At 38.8% G+C, this 20675-nt stretch overlaps 2 long non-coding RNA genes across 2 annotated transcripts; one reads left to right on the top strand and one right to left on the bottom strand.

Moving 5' to 3' along the window:
• Nucleotides 1-288: 288 nt before the first annotated feature.
• Nucleotides 289-12563, bottom strand: LOC122540992 (uncharacterized). Its single transcript, XR_006309483.2, has 3 exons — nucleotides 12185-12563; nucleotides 4095-4235; nucleotides 289-1871 (listed from the first exon to the last, which is right to left on the bottom strand). It is a non-coding gene; the product is annotated as an uncharacterized LOC122540992 (long non-coding RNA).
• On the top strand, nucleotides 12548-19593 carry LOC148138634 (uncharacterized). The gene is made up of 2 exons (XR_015753729.1): nucleotides 12548-12674; nucleotides 17643-19593. It is a non-coding gene; the product is annotated as an uncharacterized LOC148138634 (long non-coding RNA).
• Nucleotides 19594-20675: the final 1082 nt, after the last annotated feature.

Raw genomic sequence — 20675 nt, 5'->3', positions numbered from 1 at the left:
CAAATACACTTTACAACCTGGCAACTATAAGTAATAGAAACCAAAACCCTGCTGTAATGAATAAACTCATTTACAATAGGAGTGGCAGAAGAATAAACAATCAGCTAAAACATTCTACGTGAATTTGATGCTCCAAGTCCTTGAGTTTCTTTTATTGTTCTCTGTAAATCTATTTGTTATTTTGTTTAATCATTTACTGTAGGATCTTATCATGTAAATACAAACTGCTGCTGTATTTAAACAAGTGTACATTTGCTAATATTAACACTGATACATTGAATTAATGAATCCAGGTTCATAGCTTTTTTTTATTGACCAAATATAAAAGTAGTTATTCATGTCAAGGCGATTTACAATCTTACTGAATGGGAAATCAGTAGAAGTACTTCTCTAACATGTGCTAGAGGAGACAATGTTATAATTCAAACTGAAAATGGAGTATTAATTTGGTTGTGTTGACTTGTGAAAGATGGACTGTGCTATTGAGGAAGTACTGTAGATAAACTTGTTCCCCAGTAATTCTGAATGTTTGACATCAATTCAGTGCATCATTTCCATCCCATCCTGTATCATTTCAGTGGTGGAAGTGACAACTGTAGAACAAGATATTGCATCACACGCTTGTCCCAGTATGAGAAAGAAGATAGGATGATAACATTTATATCCATGAAACACGTTTACCTGACTTTCATTTACATGAGGTTTCTAGCCCATGCAAGAGCCCTTCACTATTGCATTGAGTAGCATTTAATAAAATAAAATTAAAAGTACATTGTGATCTATCCCATGTAAACATAATTCAAAAATAATTCTCTAACAAAAAGGCGCTATAAGAAAGTTACACGTTGAACATTGTCTTTTCAGATTGCATTGACATGTTAATTTTAATCATTCTGTTTTATTCTAACGCCTTTTGCAAAGCTGAAATGTGTCTGTACAGAAACAGCAGTAGAAATTTGGAGCTCCCTTCAGCAAAGAGGAGATATTGATGTCATGATAATGTAACTAAAATGGCCTACTAATCCAGAATCCCAGGCTAATGTTCTGGGGATATGCATTTGAATCTCACCATGGCAGATGGTGAAACTTGAATTCAATAAAAATTTGGAATAAAAAGTAAGTTTTTAGTGCGATTGTTTTTTTTTAATAAACTTGGCTCATTAATATCCTTCTTATGGTAGGAAATCTACTATTCATATCCTGTCTGGCCTACATGCCACTTCAGAGCCAAAGCAATGGGTTGATTCTGAACTTGCTTCTGGGCAGTGTGAGATGGGAAGTAAATGTTGACCTAGCCAGCCACACTCCAATCCCATGAACAAACACAAGAAAATGCTTGGTCATTGGTAAATCTGAAACTTTTAGCAAGGTGTTTAGAGTAATGGACAAAGTTAGGATTGTGGAGGTAGGTTGCAGTTCAGCCAAGATTTAATTGAAGGGCAGAAAAATCTTGGGAGCTAAATAGACTGACCTCATCCCTGCAAGCAAGATCAAGAAACACCTTTCAGACAAAAGGTAATGAAAATCTGAACTCTTTTTTTCTCTGTCTCTCGCCCATTGTCCTGCCAACCCACCCAAAATACTGTGAAATGCAGGACAACTGACATTTGCAAGACTGAGACTGAGAGGGTTTTTTTGAGTAATAGTGTCAGGAGATATTACACAAACTGGGATAAATTGAATTTATTTACAGAGTAGTCATGATCTAGTTGAATGGTCAACCAATCAAAAGGCTGAATGGCCAACTCTTGTATCAACTGCTTCCATTTTTCAGACTGTATCAGTCTGTAAGTATCAGCAAAATTTTATGTTCCTTTTTGTTTTTGATGAGGCAAATGAATGAGAATTCCTCTTTTCAATCATTAATGGATCTGCAATTGCAAAAAAAATGATAAGTTGAAGATTGTTTAAGATAGATAGGAACATTAAACCATGTAATCCACAATATATGATTCTGTGCTTAAAATGTTTCTGTTTACAGCTATGTGTAGCCTTTTAAGACTATAAGATATAGCTGTTTTGCTTGTTTAGGTAAAATAAAGACTTGTCATGGATGCTCAGGTCAAATAGATATCAGGTCAATATTTTAATAGCACATATTTCAGTGTGCCACTTGACTATGATAGATTCAGACCAGTGTTAGATGCAGTTTTTAGTATATATTTCATTAGCAAATTGATGTCTGTGAGCAAAGACTAACTGAGGAACTTAATGACATATCCATGGAACTGCAATCATCTCATCAGGACTGGTGCAGTCAGGTAACATGACGGCCCATGCATATAATCCTAATACTGCACTCTGCGATGCAGTCCAATTGGGACATTAGTGACCAGCGATCTTCCAGTTCCAGAAGCAAATATTATATCAACACATTTCATAGAAAGTAGTCAATTATATCTGTATTATGTAAATTAAAGTTTGTTTAAATTTAAATAAATCATTCAAATCTTTCTTCAAGATTGCAAATCATAAATTTTTAGTCTTTAGGACATCATCTTGTGCCCATTTTGTGCAAAGAATAAAAAAGGTTTGGAATCAGACATAAATCATTGTAATGATTCCTGACTAATCAACAAAGAGAGTGAGACATATTTTGCAAATTGAGTAAAACCCATGAAGAATTGACTGCTGTAATGACGATTGTCCATTTGAAAATCAGTTACCCAAAGGTAGGACATTGTAAAAAGCCTTTCCTTTTACTCACTAAATCTGTAAAACTGGGGGAATAAACTAACAAAGGAAAATAATTCACTGGATGAAATTGAAATTGGTAGATTGATCAGAATGTCAGCAGAACTTGTCAAAGAAACAACAAGAAAGAATGCTATACTACAGGAAATAGCAGAACACTTGATAGGAGCAAATATACAATATGTACGTTAGACTTGTGCACATACAGGCCCGTGTTTTCAGCATGATTTTCTTGAAGTCCTTTGTTTTTATCATATGGTTTGTACTGCTGATTTATTTCATCCAGCAATAAAGCATTGATTTTTCTTGTAGACATTTGCAAATCTTATGTGTTGAACAGATTGTTCAGTTCAAACCTGATTTCAATTTGCTAATAGCCTTAATATAAGGTATGATTGATTTTCTAGTAGATCATATAAGTTTTACCATTCAAAACTTTTATGATCATTTACATGAGTTGAACAGTAATTGAATAACTTACAATTATTCAATTGTGGTCACAATTGAAAATAACTTTGCCAAATTGATTGAAATAATGATTACAAAATGTAAGTGTAAGAATCTATTCATTTATTGCTTTTGAAAACCTTTTTTTTGTACTAGGTCAGTTTATTTGGAAATCAAGCCCCTTTTCAAAATGATTATTAACTTCAATAAACATCTAATCATTTTCTATCCTTTTAATTGTAGACACTGGATTTAACCATTTATTGATTTTGACAGTATAAAGGAGCTGAATTGATATCTTCCTTAATTAATCGTACTCTCCCTTTAACTCTGTGAAAACAAATTTAGTTTTCCAGTTAAATTGAATCATTTATCCAAGATGCCCCGTTTCAACTGTCATACATACTCATCATTTAAAATATATCAACAATGTCAAACTTGTTAATAATCCTTTTAATTGTTTTTATAAAGGCACCTTAATGGCAAAACTCCAATTAATATTCACTAGTAATTCTGCGTGTCATACTCAGTAACACTGTACTACCTGTACATGTTTTACAATGAATTATTTTATGTTATTCAACTCAAAATATATAAAGCCCATTGCACATTTTGTTTTGTATATTCACACATGGAATGGGGCTAGACCTGTATTTATTGCTCATCCGTGCTTGCTGTTGAGAATGTGGTATTGAACTGCCTTCTTGAACCACTTCATATGTAGATACACCCATTGTGTGGTTAGGAAGGAAGTTCCACGAATTTGACCCAGTGATAGTGAAGGAACAGCAATAAAAAGGCATAGAGGACTGGGTGCTAATATCCACTAGTGTTGTGTGGTATAGTTAAATGCAAAAATGTTGAATTTTGCATTCAAAATAAACTTTGCCTTCTGCATCACTGAGCTGAAAATAAATTTCAAAGAGAATGTGTACATTTTAAGTTCTACCTACCAGTGTGAATTTGCTGCACCTTTTTGAGTGTTTTTTTTAAAACCATTAATTGATGAATAAATCAGTTTCCACAACATTGAAAGCTTCAGTCACCTCAGGTTACCATTGTAGTACGACAGTGACAACCAGAATGCCTACAGTCTGTAACGAAATATGTTCAGATATTAAATGCAATAAAATGGACTATAACATATCAAGTCAACTTTGCACAAACATAGTTGCAACAGAGAAGATAAGTTATTGCTGTCAAGCCTGAAGAGGTAAATGTAATTGTATATGTTGTATTTGCTACTTTTTGCAGTGAAATCTGTAGGCCGGTTTGAATGGACACACATTATCAATAACATGCACTCTAAAATAAACTTGATAAATCATTTCTGAAAGCTTTGAATGTCGATGCACACATTAAATGGAAACCTGAGAAGAAACATGTATATGCACTTTCAGTATATCCAGTTATTCATTCTTTGCTTTTTTACTTCATTCTCAAAATGGAAAATTGTAATTAAGTTTAAAAATGTAAAAGAAGCCCAAAGATAGGTCTGAGGTATGTACTGCTAATGAGTCTAATTATTGACATCAGACAGTTGTTAAATTATGAATCGTCTGGCTAGATTTTCAATGGACTACATTTATATATGAAGGAATATGTTATTTTTACATTCCCTATTCCTTTCTATGCCTTGAGTTATATTTGAGATTTTTATATCCTGTCCATATATATTAATTTCTCCAGCATTTGTTCCCATTTTACAGAATTTACACACCATATGTATTTTACCTAACAGGCCTTTAAACTACAGGTAAACTGCTCAAGATGTGGTTATATTGCATCACAGGTAATGTTCTATAATAATATAGATGCTCTATACAATGGTCTATATATTAAACTGCAGGTTCACAATTTTTTTGCATAGTATGTAGCTAATTACCTTTTTCAGCTTGTGCTTTAAAGCAATAGTGAAAATTGTTTTGAAATATTAGAATAGTTTCAATAAAACTATGTTTCAGTCTGCATGGTATCAGAAGAGCCAGTGCTGAAATCAGTGGGGTCTTTGACAGTTTCAACATATTTTGTTTGAATTAAATGATTTTGACATTTTGTTTTTGTTGCAAATGTTTTAACCAATCTTGTGGTTAATTACAGAATCGTTATTTTTTTAAAAAACTGAAACCTTAAATCTTTCTGTCTCGATTTTGTGCTGAAAGATTTTCAATATGGCACCTTCCACAAGGAAGGAAGAAGATAGGTCTCATTGCTCTGCAGGGAAGCAATATCCACACTTAGAATAAGTGGATATAATTAGGAGGAACTCCTTCATTCAAAATGAAACATTTATTCTATTATGTTCCTTTAACTACAGTAAAGTCTTATTATAGTTGTCATTTGTAGTTGCAACATTTATCTGGCCATTAACCCCATAAAAGAAATGGACACTTGGTGTCGTAAAATAACAGCAAAATCAGTTCCAACTTTGGTGTCTTTACCCTTAATTAGCAACACTGAAATAAAATGCAAAATAATCATTACGTTCAGCACCATGTACAGTTAAAAGTGCTCCTTATTTGTTGGTTTTGTGTATATTAAAACATAATGGAAAATATGGTTATAAATTGTTTTGATTTTTAACAATCCTATAATTTGCTTCATACCTTTTGAAGTACAACTGCAAAACGTTTGAAGATTTGTTTTTAACAAGGTTCCTTGGCATACAGTTAAAGTTCACATTTTACTATTATCAGTACTAGCAGAGAGCTAGCAGTTCCATCCATGCAAACATAAAAATATGAAAACAAGCCTTGATTTGGATAGCACCAGAGATTTCCTCCAAGGGAACTGTAATCCGGATCCAACATTATGCATTCCTGCAGCACTGTAAACCAAGCATTGTTCTCCAACCTAAGGTGTATATACTGTGTACTTAGTGTCAGCCACAGAATTTAGTCAAAGCTGTTACCTCCTTAAATTAATGCTGGTCACATTTCAATTTGGAGAAATTATGTATTGTTACACAGGCAGTGTCACTAATTTTAATGTTTTGAGCATTAAATGTGCATTTTTTAACTGAAATAATTTGAAATACTGATTTAGGTTGCAGTTTCCCTAAAAGAATGAATTATCCGATGAATTGAATAAAACCATATAAATAGTATGGAAAGGCACTAATGTGGCTTTTATAAATTAGTTATTAGATTACTCAAACTAGTGCCATTGAATCAGAGTGCTTATTTTATTTTCATTAGCTCAATGACAAACTAAAATTATCTTGCCTCTGTCCCTGTGCTAGATCAAATAACTTACAATGAGAGAGGGAACAGAGCAGGTGAAACTGAAATATCTGACTCCTCTCAAAAGAAGCTTGTAATCTTTGCTTCTTCAAGTCTAATTGGGATGAGATGGTGTTTCTCGAGGGTACACATATGATTTCTCATTATCAAGTACCATACTTATTATTTTTCTAAAAGCGACAAGGTTATTTTGCTTTAGGAATTTTAAGAACTGTGAATTTTTTTAAAAAAATGAGGGTATTACCTTCCTGTAGAAATTGTTGCTGGAATGTTTAGACGTTACACTTCGGTTTCTTGTTTATTCCAATAAAAGTGCACCTAACTGTGATCTGTGGAGTTTTATCGTTTGTGTTTGAAACAATATCAACGAGAGCTGGGTTTGTATTTTCTGTATCAACCTGTTCAGAGATGTTACTAGACACGCCTGGAGCAGGTGGGACTTGAACCAGAACCTCCTGGCTGGTAGAGGCACGACCATTGTGCCATAAGTAACCCCAAATTTTAAGTGATCTGAGGCATTCAATCCTGATCCTGGCCCAGTCACTGAAATGGTTCTGAGAACTGCGAAGCAGCTTAGAAGTTGGAACGCAAAGGTGCTTAAAATGAGCCTAATCTAGCAAAGCTGAGAATTGGATGTGAAAAACGATTAAATCAGGATGGATTTTATGACAAAGGAGCAAGCTGGGACCCTCCACGTGACCTGAAATATTTTCTGCTGATTTTTCAATATCTTCAGGAGCTACTAAGCGCAAAATAATAAACGACAAATACCCCGAACAGTTATGTGCTTCAGCACTTGAAGTACGGAGTAATGCTAAAAAGGGAGTTTCCTTTCTTGTATTCCAAAAGTAAAATGATGATTAAAAGGGGGAAATTCGAGGCCAATTGATCGGGTGTGGAAATTACGTTGTTTCCAGCAGCTTCCCACTCTCCAGCCGCTGTATTTCTGTTAGCCCAATCTGGGCGCAATACAGAGCAAATCAAGCTCGAAGAAACCATTCCTACAAATCCGCAGATGTGGATGAAACTCTGGTGGTAGATTGCACGTGTTTAGAAAGCAGCCCAATCGTACCTTCGCCAATGAGGGCTCTGGTTTAATATTTATAGTGGGTAAATCGGTATAGTGAAAGCTCCCATTTGTAGTGGTACTTACACTGGAAGCTTTAGGTAACTCCTTAGTCCTATGTTTCTCAAGTTTAGGTTGCACTTTGAGAACTGGTGAAATGTTTTCTTTCTGTTAGGCTACCACCCTCCACACGCTTAAGGTTTAATCAGCCACGCATCAAGTTGTTGATTGCAATAACATGCCCGATATTCATGGTGATGGTCCACATTCTGAGATGGGTGTGACTGTTCAGGTTTTACCGACTGAAAAAATTCGAGGATTCAATCATAGCTGGAAATGGGGGGGGGGGGGGAGAGAGAGGGAGGAGTTGATTGTAGTGATGTGGCAGTAAATTCTGCAGTTTACTGACAAATCGATGAGTCAATTTCAGGTCAGTTTCATTAATTGGCCAAGATTCTGTCTTTCCGTCTTCCAGTTGTGTTTTTTTAAACTGTTCGAGCGGCCCACCACCTCTTTCAATTAATTTTCGTCTAATTTACAAAAGAATGGGTAGCTGGGGAAGGGGACAGCGGCTGTTGCTCAAATCCAGTCCCGTCTGCAAAAAGAGCTGAATTAACTTTCAACGTGACATTGGCAACGGGGTGGGTCCAGTTTCTGTGATCTCTTGTTTACTCAAAAGTGCTGGTGATTCCCCCAAAAAAGGATAAGGTGGTGTAACTAAATCGACATCTTTTTAAGTCCCAGACTGGGTGATGCCTACACCGGGGTAGTCCATTCGAGCTTTACATAGGCAAATTTCTTGAGCTATCCCAACTTCTGTGAACGCGCCGGATGTTTAACATTTGAACTTCAGCGCCTTTCTCTAGCACCGTTGGGTTTGTCCAGGGGTCGCTGACCCTCCTGGTTACAGATCAGCTGCCTCGAAACCTTAATTGAATGACAGATGGTCAGCTTAGAGGCCTGCCCTAAGCTGGAACTAAGCAAGGCTGCAGCTCAGATCGTCAGAGAGTGCAAAACACTGAGAATTGTTTTCCAAACCACTGCAATCCTCAATCAATGGCTCTGTCTTAAATTCCAAGTGGACTAGATTTCAAGATTATCATTTGAAATGAAAATGAAGCAAGGTGTGGTGTTGTAGTCCAAATCCAATTAACCAAATCGCCCACTGTCTAGGGCTGTGTGCTCAATATGATCCGTATGAATAAAATGGGCACAAAAGGGGTCTTGGGAGTTCTCGTGATAACTTAGGTGGGACAACGCTCTGTTATTGTCTATGAAAACCTACTACTCAGTCAGTAAGATTACAGAGCAAACCCTGCAGTTTGTAATAATGCACTGGGAAATATGCAAAACTCTGAAGCTTTGGGAGAGACAGAATCCTCACTGACAATTGCTCGTTTGGATTGAATGCTGGTTTGAAATGCCGGTTGCAAACATGATCGCAATTTCACCACAATTTGATTTTTCACAGGGCAGGGAAAATCAAAGATTAATAGCCGCACCGCGCTTTCTTTTTCGGGATCTGAAAGTTCCATTTTTTTAAAAAAAATGGTTGCTTTCTCACGCTGTGTTTAACACCAAACCCGCTCAATGAAACACTGGCCATCTCCGCGAGCGTCCGGGAAAGCATCGCTTGGCTACTAATGATCTGAGGACCTGCGCAAATGGGATTTTAGAGAAGGTGGCGGATCAATAGACCATCCTCTTGCTCCTCTGCCCCCTCCCAGCAACAACCAGCCTAGGCTGACATCCAGAGAGACAGCCGATCTCAAGCCTTCGTTTCCATGTCGTAGGCAAATCCCAGTCACCGTTAATGATGAGAACCCTCGTATCCTTAAAACACTCACGGCCCTTATACATGGTCCCCAAACCCGCTGCTTTCATATATGGTTCTCAGAGAAGGGTCAGAAAGGAGGAATTTTAACCTATAAGCAGTCGGCTGTGCGTTATGACAATCAAACCCGTCTCTGTCTTCCCGGCTTGGAGTAATTTGAGGTTGGTCAGGTACCACTGACGCATGGCAGCAGTGTATCAGTAATTACCCACGCTAAACCAGCAAAACTCAGCAAAGTAGAGGCGCTTGGTTTTAGCTATTATATGTATTGGTTAGTAAACACTTGGATTTGGAGGCTGGGGGGGGGGGAGGGGGAGGGGAGACCTGTCATCTACACTGGAGCTCAAATGCTTGGCTTTTGCCTCCCTGCTCCCCCCTCACACAAAATACTTATTAGAGCCCAGCAAATCCTGGTGATGAAGCTTATACTGAGGCCGAGAGGCCACAAGCTTTCAGTGTGTGTGTGTGTGTGTGTTTTTTCATTCCTTCTTTGTTAATTAACAAGAATTTAAACCCCTCCATCACTGGCTAGCCATCCCTTGACTAATACGGAGATAGCTGACATCAACTTCCGTTAGCGGGCTGCCTCAGATCGAAGCCTTCGATTGTAACTGAAACTATTTGCATAATGATTCCCTTTCATAGACACGGAGATACATAACAAGCCGGGGGTCATTGAAATGCAAGTAGCATTCTCCAAATGCGAGACAATCCAGCTCTGAAACGAGCTGCCTAGGGCGCAGTTAGCCACCGATGCTGCACCGCCTCCCGATCAGATCCCTTCATAGTACTTGTGTTTATTTTGCACGTCTGCTGTTTTGGTATGTTTGTTATTTTCCAGCGAGGGGTTTCGGGAGAAGCGAGACGGAGAGGGGCTGGGGTTGGAGGTGAGGGCTGGAGTGGGAGCGGCTGCTTGTTTGTGGGGTTTGATTTTTCTTTGCCCCCAAGGATGGACTAAAGGGGAGGGGGGGGGGAATTGGAGAGAGGGGGAATGGTGAGGGAGGGTGGGGGGGGGGGCAAGAGTTGGAGGGAGACTGAAGATGACCCCGACCCGGAGACCCAACTGATCCAACACTCTCCGACTGATTCTGCAGGCGATTCCTGGAGCAGCCGCTGTGAAACTTTCCTGGTCCCAGATCCACGAGAGAGTTGAAACAGACGCACACATACAAAAAAAAAGAGGATGCAGCAGTTCGTTTTCCCAGTTGAAAAGATGTATTTGACTTGGGGCCCGTACCAAGACTTGCCCGCGGGATGTTTATAAAATGCAACTAAACAAAACCAAAAAGCTGCACAATAATGGGGGTTTTCGGGTTTGCCTGGATTTCGGTAAGTATGTCTGAATCCACTGCTCAGGGCAGAAATTGGAAACACGGTTATCAACGGCCACCAGCAATGACCCCATGACTGTGGCAGTCCCCGCCGGGGGTGGGGGGGGGGGGGAGGTTTGCTTGGAGTATACACGCGAGTCAATGTCGCGGAGATCCGCACCATCAGGCCGGGGGGGGGGGGGGGGACAGTCAAGGAGACTTAATCTTGGCGAAATATCTGTCAACATCCGGCCTGGCCTGGCCTCGGGGTGGGGCGGGGGGAAGTGTGCTGCTATTACAGGAGGAAGAGTATCGATGTGAGAATTACATATTTTGGTATGAACTGGACTGGAGCTCTAAACCGCACACCAAAGGGACGTGACATTTGCAGCGCGACAGAGAGAGAGAGAGAGAGAGAAAAGACAATCTCAACCCAGCCTGACTCTCTCTCGGTGTTTTTATAATGAGGAACTTTTGTTCTTGGACAGAACATAATAAGCCAGTTGCAAGTGCGGTTCATCGAGGAACGAGTCGACTGTTGGTGTTGACTGTCCATTGTCCCAGGAGTAGTTATGATAAGTTACAATAAGATATAACTCATTCAACTTTGCGCCCTGTTCTCATGCGACAGCAGAAGCAGATCTTGCAAACTTTTTCTGAATGGTTAAAAGCAGGAAGTGACGTGTTCGGTCCCAGCTTTTAATATTTCATTTCTTTCCGAGAATTTGGGAGCTGTACATCATCTACAATGCCTTTGGAACTGTCTGTCATCACATACAACGTTCAGTCTCGGCAGTATCTTGTTCATTAAAATACAATCATCCCCTTTATTCGAGATACAAGAAACTTTTTTCCCCTTGAAACCATGCATTATAAATATGTTATTAAGTTTGCAACTGTTAGGATACCGTCTGAGATTCGCAACCCGACTCTGCAGAAAGCTCTTTTTGTAACTATATAAACCTGATGAGAGTATGACTGTAACCGGAACACGATTATTTCTGCATATCAAACTGACAGAATTCCTGTTTAGTTAAATACCTTTGAATTTCTCCGACGCAATTCTAAATCTTCCCTCTGATTCCCGGCTGAGCGGCATCAAAATAGCAAGTTGTTAGAGATTGTTGGAAGTTTGCGTGTATGCAACATCTTCGCACTTTAACGAATTTCCTAAACTCCAGACTCATGAGCGTAAAGATATCAAACTACAAGTTATGTCCTCGGTAGTTTACACGAGCCTCTGGCATTGTTTTGTGAAGCTATAGAAACACATGTCATAAACATTATGTCTAATATTACAATATGGAATCAATGTATTCAGTAAGTTAATCGAATAGAAGAATCGTGGGGACATTTATACAGCGAGGATATTTATATAACGTTGTCAATAATCGGTCCGGTTCAAAATGTGGTTTCTGATGTTAAACTATTATGTTCCTTCATTCAGACCTGGGCGGTTTTTGTAAGCTCTCTAATTCTCTTACTAATTGTGATTTTACTCATTAAGCTTATGCCGAGTTTAGACTTTAGAACTAGATGTTTTAACAATCCTGAGCCATGTCGATGGTTTTACAGTTCTTCAGGCACTCACCTCAATCAACTTGCCAAATTCTCTTGGAATAATAATATTACTATTTTTTTCTGCTTTTGTCGAAGTCCCGAGGGTTGATGTCCGCTGTTGTAGGTAGAGCTTAAGGACACATTTTGATTTATAAATGGAAGGGAAGCTCTCGATTGACAAACTCGTGTCACTAGTGACGATTATATAAATGTCAAAGTTCGATGTTCATTTGTTTCTGATGTTCGCGCTATTTACTCAATGCATAATGAGTGCAACGAAAGATAACACAACGTTTACAAGCCTTCAATGTTTGATGGACTTGAACATGAATTAAATACAGCCAGTTGGGGTTGTGAGCGGGTTCCAAAGTCTCTTCCCGTTTGAGTGCCAGGAGCAAAACTTTCCCGATCTGTCAAATGCTCACTAAAGAAATGCGAGGTCTCTTTCATTATGTGGCGAGAGCGATTGTGCTACTTTGAAATGGCGGAGGTCGATGTTTCTAATCGAGAAATACCAAATGGTGAGCACAAAGCCAGACAGGTGAAGCAACAAATGATTGCATGTTTGTATTCCTGAGGACAAGAAATGCCGACGAGCCCCAAAATTCGACGCGACTTTCTGTTTTATCGTGATGTAACAATGCCTTGTATTTACAAGCAAAAAATAATATCCAAGGATTACTACAAGTTTGTCTGTTAGAACTAAACCAATTTCTAAAGCATTGAATTGTCTTGTGGGCCACGCTGAAATATATTAATCCCTTTAATTGATTGAGGAGCATGAGTTTTCGATTTTGCTATAGCTGTACATCCTTTAGTATTTATGTGTGGTAAAGCCGCAAAGGCGTTTATACGGATAGTTACAGTTTGATTGACCTGGAATCCAATGTGAGCTGCTGTCCCGTTAAAAAGCAAACTTGCACACACACAGTTTCTTCACCAAGACCTTGGTTGGGGCATTACAACCTAAGGCCATTGCAAAGAGAAAACGCCAGCCATTATAACGACGCCATTTATTGTACTTTCCATTCTATTTGCAACCATGAGCCTGAGTTTGCAGGGCCGCAGGGGTGATTACCATGGAATGGAATGTGAACTGCAGGCTGGATACCAACAACATGTGAAGGCTGTATTGCAGTAAAGGAGCCAGTGGGCAAACGCCTCCCAGTTATTACCTCTCTGCATATATGCGTGCTGTATCTTGGCATTATGTAACCGCTCTTACTCACGCATCTTTTGTGTAACCCTTTGAGTGCTTGGGGCATCTAATTGCAACGTCACATTGTTTCTTGGCGAGCCGCCTTGCACTTTTTTTTTAGAAAGGGGCGGGTTAATTAATTGTGTACGCTATTCACTGCCCCCCCCCCCCCCCCCCCCACACCACTCACCTCCACTCATCACCCCCAATGGTATTATTCGGTCTTCTCCTGTTTAAGTCTACACACGTGTACACACGCCATTCATTGATCTAGGTTAAATCTAACTGACCCGAACTGGATTCTTTAAATGTACCATGCTCGAAGTTCACGCCCTCACTGTTCTATGTGCATTGTATTACAGACTGTTTTGCTTTTCTATCGTGTTACTTAAGCATAGGCGTTTATTTACTTGTAAGCTATTGGTGGACATGATATTAAGAGTTGCTTCCATTTGTCTCTATTGTCTCTTCAGTCGTGCTACTACAACTATGTTTCAAAAGTGACGCCACTCTTTGATCCGTGCTGTGTGGCTAAAATTAATTCATGCCATCCAATTTGAGAACGACTGTCAAATTTCAGAAATTGGTTAAGTTCCAAAGATCATTGTGATTCATTCCCAGCTTGGTGTTGGTGGCACCTCTGCTGAGCTGCAAGGTGAAACTAAAGTTCATGCTTTGAACTCAAAGTAATTTCTCAATCAAACGTATCAATTTGACGTAGAGCCTGTCAGAATTTATTTCTCTGTAAACAATTGTATCCTTTTTATTTCGAATGTGTAATTAGTGATTAATTCACTCGAGCCTTTTATTCGCTCCCTCTTTGAAGAAAATACTAATTATTTCCGCATGCTATTTATTCATGTTATTTATGGCAGTTTCGTCAATTACAGTTTTGTAACTCGTGGTACCTGACCTTGATGTGCCTCATTTAACTTGTTTTGAAATGGTGCATATGATGGAAGTGGTCGTTCTGAAAGACATACACAAGTTGTTGAAACTGATTTGCTGGTTAATTATACACTAATGTCGGGGGGTAGGGAGGGCATATGGTGCTGTGGTAGTGTCCCTACCTCTCAGCCAGGAAGCCCAGGTTCAAGTCCCACCTGCTCTAGAGGTGTGTAAATGACATTTCTGAACAGGGTTGATTAGGGAAATATCTACACTAATATCGGACATTGGAACGTGCCAGAATCCCACCTTCGCATTTTGAATATTCGGAAATTGACTACTCACAGATGTAACTTGCCATCAATACCAATTGTCCGTACAAGGTGTGAATGCATAACCTTTCTGCAGGGCACCTTTCACTCAGATTTGGTTTGAAAACTCTGCACCATTGTCGTCAAAACAACAGCGGGTGTGGACGCACAGCGATTATTTATTTGCATATTATCAACGCTGGGTGCTCGCCTCAAATGATTATTTCCAAAGTCACTTTCCCAACCCCCGTCCCGTTTTGTCTTATTGCCGACAACTGGCGTTTCATTTACTTTTCGATTCGATGACAGTGCAGCTTGATTCAGAAAATTAAACAAAGGATGAGTAAGGTTATCGAGGTTGGCATTGTGGTTTCGGTAATCAGGTAGCGAACGGTTTTGTAATATCGTTTTCTAGGTTGGATTAAAGTTCTTTGTTTCTGGGCAAGTTATATAAGTAAAGTAAACCTCAGCTCTCGTTATCAATTGACACATTTCTGGGCATTATCAGCTCATGGCCAGTTTAGCATTCCTCCATTGCTAAGTGCGGGACAGGCATTTAATATATTTGTTATCAGACTTTTGGAAAATTGCTGTTTAAACTTGCGTTGGCGTATCCCTTTTGAAAAATAAGTAAAAAGTAGCAAAATGCATTCTTAATCGCCAGATATTTCCCTCTTCTACTTATTTGGATCGTTATACAAATTCTACTGTATAAAATTGATAACTGCGCAGCATTTTAAATTCCGCTACCTGTTTTGCCAATCAAATTTCGTTACATAAACATCATAATTTCATGGCTTTTACAGATTTGCACATACTATGGAATTTAACAAAATTCAGCGAACTTGAGGCATTTAATCGATTCTGTCGGAATTTCCGCCCTCTCCCTTGGATTCTAGATTAAGACCTCCTTTTCGCAGTATGCTAATAATTAGAATACCAATCGGATTTAACTGTTGGAGAGTGTTCCACAATTGTTTCGAATGCCTGTAACTTGGAAGTTATCATTGCAGCAACATTGTTTATTCTGGGAAAACAAAAATGCAGCGAGACCTCTCATTTAAATTTTGACCTCAAACTTTTCTTATTCCATAAGTTTGATTCTTTCCAAAAATTAGTTCAGTTCTGTGTCACTAAATTTTGAACCCAAATGTCGCAAAACAAGAAAGACACTGCATTCGGTATGAAAATAATCCATAATCAGAAGAGAAAATGATGTCCTGAAAATTCAAATAAGCAATAATAGCCCTTTTTGTATTTTAAAATACATTACTCTGCTTCTTAGCGAATACAAATGTGTCGATGTCATGAAATCTGCTTTTAATTCAAGTGCCAGGGAAAACTGATAATGACTGAATTCCTAAAATGTTTTATGGATTATTTATTTTTGGAACAAAAATATGACTTGAATGATAAAACAAGTAAACAGTTAAACTAATGGCACAAAATATATTTAGTAGATTAGCTTACACTGGCATTAACAACAATATTTTTTTCTATCAACAGAATTTAGGGATATCCAGCAAATAGCAACGTGAAGTTGTGTGGTGTAGAAAAGAAATATTAGAAAATAAGGGTCTTGGGTTAATATCGGCAAACTATTTATTTTAGTGAAATTAAAAAAAGAAATTAGATCTTCAAACTTCTAATGTGTTTCTCTATAATATGTTTCTCTAAAATTGGGGCTATATTAGTAATGGAGACTCCCTGGAAGTTGATGTTAAAATTAGCTAAAACAGCACAAAGAAATACTGTTTTGTTTAACGCTTTGCATTGATCGTATTGCATTTGGGTCACTTGAAATCCTTACTATTTACAATTACTCGTTATCCTAAGCATTTCACTGCCATGTTTCCTGTGTTGTAGCTGTTGATATACAGCAATTTACCAGTTTTAATCCTGATGATTGTGGCTTTACTTTCTTATTTATTTTACAGTATGGAGTAATTTACATGCCTGCTATCAATAATCCCTGTCATCTGCAGGCTTCCAATACGCGAGTTTCATATTATTGATCCTTGAAGCTGTTAATCTCTGACATGCAAGACATCGAATAATTTTCGCATTATAGAAGGCTGTAATAATTTGAAATCATATTTTAAGCCTTGCAGACTCTCTATTTCAACCTAAAATGACCAAAGGCGCCTAATTAATAATTTGAAACAAGAAGACATTAGAGTGTAAATATTTAATGGGAACAACTCTGCTTGCTTTGCAAATTGTTCATAAAATGTGAAATAAGGAGAGATAATGTACATGAGCAAGTGCAATAATTTCTGTTGAGCCGCAGTCTGCATTAGTGATGTTTGGGAACTATTACTGTGCAGTCAATAACAGAACTACCTGGACATTTACCCTCTGCGCTCCTTTTATACTGAGACCCCAAGTGTAACACGAACCACGGGTTAGTGCTCTGTCCTGGGCTTGCTTGTAGTGGCCTTCCGCATTGTTAGTGGCAATGGGAACCGGCTTTATGCTCCAGTGCTTCGAGTGGCCAAAATGCAATTAATGTATGACTTGCCCCAGCTCCTCCCTCAAGTAAGGTGCCTAATTAAAACAAGTTAATTTCAGCTCCTTACTTACACATTGATTTTAGTTGCTATCTACAGATGACACCGTGGACTTGAAGTGAAGACAAAAATGAAAGCGAAACACTTGTTACTAGTTACAAAATAGTGAGCAAACACGGTTTAGTAGGACATACGCGTGAACGGTTTTAATAAATCATGCTTCAAACAGATTTGCTTTTTAAAAAAGAGATTATAACGTATGTCTGGAAAAGCTTTATTATAAAGAATGAAATCTCAAAGCACTGGTGAGCACTGGATATTCATCGAGTGTGCCTGTTTAAAAAAATCAATACGTGAATTTGGGATTTAACCTTAGAGTGACAACATGGCTAATATTTATATTGTAATTTTACAATTAAGTGTGAAGTGACAACGATTTTCCAGTCGTGAAATCCATGATGAAACAAGATTGGAAGACCTGTTCATTTCCAATGCAAATTCATGCTGTGGCTACCTATTAATAACGCGGGAGGTTGCACCAATTAATCCCCTTCTAAATTAATTATCACGTGTCTTTTTTAGAGAAAACAAAATCCTCCTGTGCTATTCGACCCGGCTGCTGGGGATGGCGCCTGGCAGTGGAAGAAGTACCATCGGGTCACGACTATTTTATCTATTTTAATTCGGTCACAAAACATATGCGGCAAACTCGCATTCTAACACGAATGAGATTCGCCTGAGTGAAGCTCAACAAGAGTCTAATTTTCCATTTACAAGCTGCAGAGACGTAAGTGTGAATGAAGAATATCGACCAGTATGAGAATATGAACAGATGCAGTTTTCGGGCAGGGGGTGGCTTCTGCTTTCCAGCGAGAGGTCTATCTCTCCATTTCCATTAAAATAAATACTTCCACCATCGCATACACTGCAATCTGGGTCTGAGCTTTGTAAATCTATTAACTTAAATCAAGCAAGTATTTGCATTGGAAAGGCATCATTTTCAGGATGGTTGCCAGAATCTGATGTCAGTGTATACCTCCCGTCACAACAATGGGCAGTTGAAAATACTTCCAAAAACAAACCGCATTTAAACACATCGTTACCACACACCGATTTCAAAATGTTTAAAGATAACAGCCGATTCGATGTCTTATTAATGCATCAACTCGAGGCTTATTTACACTGGGCGGCACCTGGAGTCCTGCTTGTGTTTATTTTCTTAACATAGGAATTCAAGAATGAAACATACAAATCCTGTACAACACATCAAAGTCTGCGAAATAGTAATTGAAAACATTTTCAATATTATGAATTTATCTTAATTTCAGAAGCACTTCATTCTCATTGACATTCTGTTCTGTTTCTCGAGAGATCTTTCATGAATAGAAAACTGTCAATATTTAATCTGTATTATTTATATATGTTCAAATGGCACATTTGGCCTGATTGTTATTAAAGGACGGGTTCTTTAATGTGCAATGATAAGATTTAATTCGCTAAAATACATCGGGGCTTGGTTCGGGTCTTGTGTTTTTTGTCCTCTCGACTGACAGATGTGTGTTTCCTTGTGACTAAGTCGCTTCCAAGACGCTCAACAGGCGAAAGGTACAAATAAAAAGAGTCGCCGGTTAATCTGTTGAAACGGCAGCTGTTGGCTCTCTGAGTGTTGAAGCGTCACCTTTGACATGTCCCTTTTCAATCAGGACAGACCTCCAACAACTGACCACTGCAAACCCCATAAAAGGAGAGGCATAAGATGCCTGCTCAAGATGCTGCTTAAATGTGCCCATAACAGTCCTTTTAGCGCTGTGGAATAACTAATGCCAGCTTTTGGATCCTGACCAGTACCAGTTTGTTGTTAAATATGCTGTTTGCACCGCCCTCCACCCCCCCCCCCCTCCACCACCCCACCCCCACATTGTCAACCTTCTCAAATACAGAGGGGTTTTTTTTCTGTGTAAGTAATACAGACAAATGTTTGATTTTGAGAATGGGTCAATGAAAAAAATTATGTTTTATCGTCAGGTAAAGCAAGAGATTTTGCCCAACCCCGTGTTCTCAGTCATTTTTTCCCCTTAAACGCCCGGACAGCCAACTATGAATTGAAGTTTAGAAAAAACGACCCGTAGTTGTAAATCCAGTCTCAGCCCATTTGTGGCAAAGTCAACTCATAAGCAAATTGACTTTAGGCCCCAGTATTTCCATCATATCCCACTGACGGGGTTATACCCAAGTCTGCTTATGCCCAACAATTGTCCCACCACAGCTATCGCATCAAGAATGCACTACATTATTACAACGAAAAGAAGAACGAACCCAGGTTATAACTTGATGAAATTGCTGTTCATCTGTACTTGACGCATGGCGAAGTGACGATTGTCTTTAACAGTGATGATTTAATTGTTACCAAAGATATATTTCAAATAACCAATAGGAACAATCGTGGCTGAACACCTATAGGAAAATAGCTTAATGATGTAAATAATGTGTCCATGATGATGCAGTTGATTAAACAGTAGATATATTGTTGCTGCATTGACGTGTTCTGTTTATCTTTGTGTTGTGTTGTTAATGTTATTCCAGTATTTTGTCACGTCATAGTTACTATCATAGTAATAGTCTCATTTCCCTGAGATAAAAGAGAGCTTGATTGACCCCTGCTCGTGCAAGGAGCTTCTGACAGTCATTCGACACTTTCCTCCCTTATAACCCTCATTCGGCGCTCCGCTATCCAATCAATTTGACCAATTTCATGTAGATCCGTTCAGATTCAGTCAAATATCATAATCTGTTATGTCATAATTCCGTCGCCTCCTGTGGTTCGCCTGCGAGAACTGAGGCACATTTTCCAAACTCTTGTCTGCCTTCATCTGTTATTGTTAATCTTAGAACAATGGGCACATATGTCCCGTTATTGCTCAGCACTTTATCGGGGCTGAGCTTGAAGCAGCAACAGTGGCATGTGTCGGCTGACGTCCCTTTTCCAAATAAAACCAATTGCTCCTGTCGTTAACTTAGACACGTTGTTGTGTTAATTGTTTGCCGATAAGAATCGACCTTCTATATATAATTTTTAAAGGAATCTAGCGGAGGACCAGGAGTCAACTGCCTATTCAAAATAGATGGCTCGGAGTATTTTTTTCCCCTCTTTCATTTAACTTGTTTGCCAATTTTGTTGCACTGTCGTCGTCAGAAGTGACTTGTGTGGTTAATTAAATCTACATCATCTCCTTTTGTTGGCCTATCCAAGCCCAGTTTATTGATCAAACATATATTATACAAATTTAGCTAAACATGTTTCAACCAGTTGTTGACTGCACTTTTCACCTGCGCCTGGTAGTTGGAATTTCAGCTCGGAAATGACCGCCCCCTGACCGACTGCTGGGACATGGATATTCGAGGGTTTCGTTTACTTTTTGCATTTTTACAAGCACCCTACCCCCTCCCGTCCCGCGACCCAAAGCAGTGAGATGGTGCGAGTCTGCCCTTTTACCGAGGTACAGTAGGAGCTGTCACTGCATCAACTTGACTTTCCCCCAAGGAACGAGAGATAAGGACTGCTCCCAGGAGCTGTGTGTGATGAAATTCGCGGAATTAACAGGCTGTGGCACCTGA

The sequence above is a fragment of the Chiloscyllium plagiosum genome, unplaced genomic scaffold, assembly GCF_037043375.1.
Source record: "Chiloscyllium plagiosum isolate Xiang-an unplaced genomic scaffold, Cpla_swu_hap1 HiC_scaffold_39, whole genome shotgun sequence".
NCBI lineage: Eukaryota > Metazoa > Chordata > Chondrichthyes > Orectolobiformes > Hemiscylliidae > Chiloscyllium > Chiloscyllium plagiosum.
Note: the sequence above shows the minus strand (reverse complement) of the source record. Positions and strands in the feature narration are given on the sequence as shown.